A 1,698-nucleotide genomic window follows, 5' to 3' on the forward strand; every position below is an offset into this window, starting at 1 on the left:
ATGGTGGAGCACTTCGGACCACACTGGAGCAGCCTCAGGCCATGCTGGGCCACACTGGAGGAGCCTTGGACCATGTTGGAGGAGGAGGTTAAGGTCATGGTGAACACTGGAGGAGCCTCAGACCACACTGGACCACGTTGGAGGAGCCTCAGGCCATGCTGGACCACACTGGAGGAGCCTTGGACCACGTTGGAAGAGCCTTCAGGTCATGGTGGACCATGCTGGAGGAGGCTCAGGTCATGGTGGAGCACGTCGGACCACACTGGAGGAGCCTCAGACCACACTGGACCATGCTGGAGGAGCCTCAGGCCATGCTGGGCCACGCTGGAGGAGCCTTGGACCATGTTGGAGGAGGTTAAGGTCATGGTGGAGCACACTGGATGAGCCTCGGACCATGTCGGAGGAGCCGTAGGTCATGGTGGACCACGTTGGACCACGCTGGATGAGCCTCAGGTCATGCTGGACCACACTGGATGAGCCTTGGGCCACAATGGACCATGTTGGAGGGGCCTCAGCCCACAATGGACCACATTGGAGGAGCCTCAGACCATGCTGGACCACGTTGGAGGTGCTTCAGGCCATATTGGACCACGTTGGATGAGCCTGAGGCTATGCTGGACCACATTGGAGGAGTCTTGGGCTAAGCTGGAGAATGCTGGATGAGCCTGAGGCCACGCTGGACCACGTTGGATGAGCCTGAGGCCACACTGGACCACGTTGGATGAGCCTTGGGTTAAGCTGGAGAACGTTGGATGAGCCTGAGGTCAATCTGGACCACGTTGGATGAGCCTTGGGTTAAGCTGGAGAACGTTGGATGAGCCTGAGGCCACACAGGTCCACGCTGGATGAGCCTGAGGCCACACTGGACCACGTTGGAGGAGCCTTGGGCTAAGCTGGAGAACACTGGATGAGCCTGAGGCCACGCTGGACCATGTTGGACGAGCCTGGGGCCATGCTGGACCACGTTGGATAAGCCTGAGGCCACGCTGGACCACGTTGGATAAGCCTGAGGCCACGCTGGACCACGTTGGATAAGCCTGAGGCCACGCTGGACCACGTTGGATGAGCCTTGGGTTAAGCTGGAGAACATTGGATGAGCCTGAGGCCACGTGGGACCACGTTGGATGAGCCTTGGGTTAAGGTGGACCACATTGGATGAGCCTGAGGCCACACTGGACCACGTTGGAGGAGCCTTGGGTTAAGGTGGAGAACGTTGGATGAGCCTGAGGCCACGCTGGACCACGTTGGAGGAGCCTTGGTCTAAGCTGGAGAACACTGGATGAGCCTGAGGCCACGCTGGACCACGTTGGAGGAGCCTTGGGTTAAGGTGGAGAACGTTGGATGAGCCTGAGGCCACGCTGGACCACGCTGGACGAGCCTTGGCCTGCCCAGAACAAGGCTGGGGCCGTGCCGGATCACACTGGATGAGCCTCAGGTCCCACCAGACGAACATCAGCCCACGCCGGACCACACCGGCGGAGCATCGGGCCGCACCGCGGCACGTCGGACCCACCCTGGTCCACGCTGGTCCACGCTGGGCAAACTGGGGCTGCGCCGCACGAGCCTTGGACCACATCAGCTGAGCTTCAAGACGGCGCCGGGTGAGCCACCGTCCATCCGGTGGGACTCGAGGGGGTTTGGCGGCGCCGGGGCCGAGCCGAAAAGTCCGGGGGCAGCCGGGGAAACGTCCCATCCGCC

Source organism: Charadrius vociferus, unplaced genomic scaffold (genome assembly GCF_000708025.1).
Source record: "Charadrius vociferus isolate BGI_N301 unplaced genomic scaffold, ASM70802v2 scaffold463, whole genome shotgun sequence".
Lineage (NCBI taxonomy): Eukaryota > Metazoa > Chordata > Aves > Charadriiformes > Charadriidae > Charadrius > Charadrius vociferus.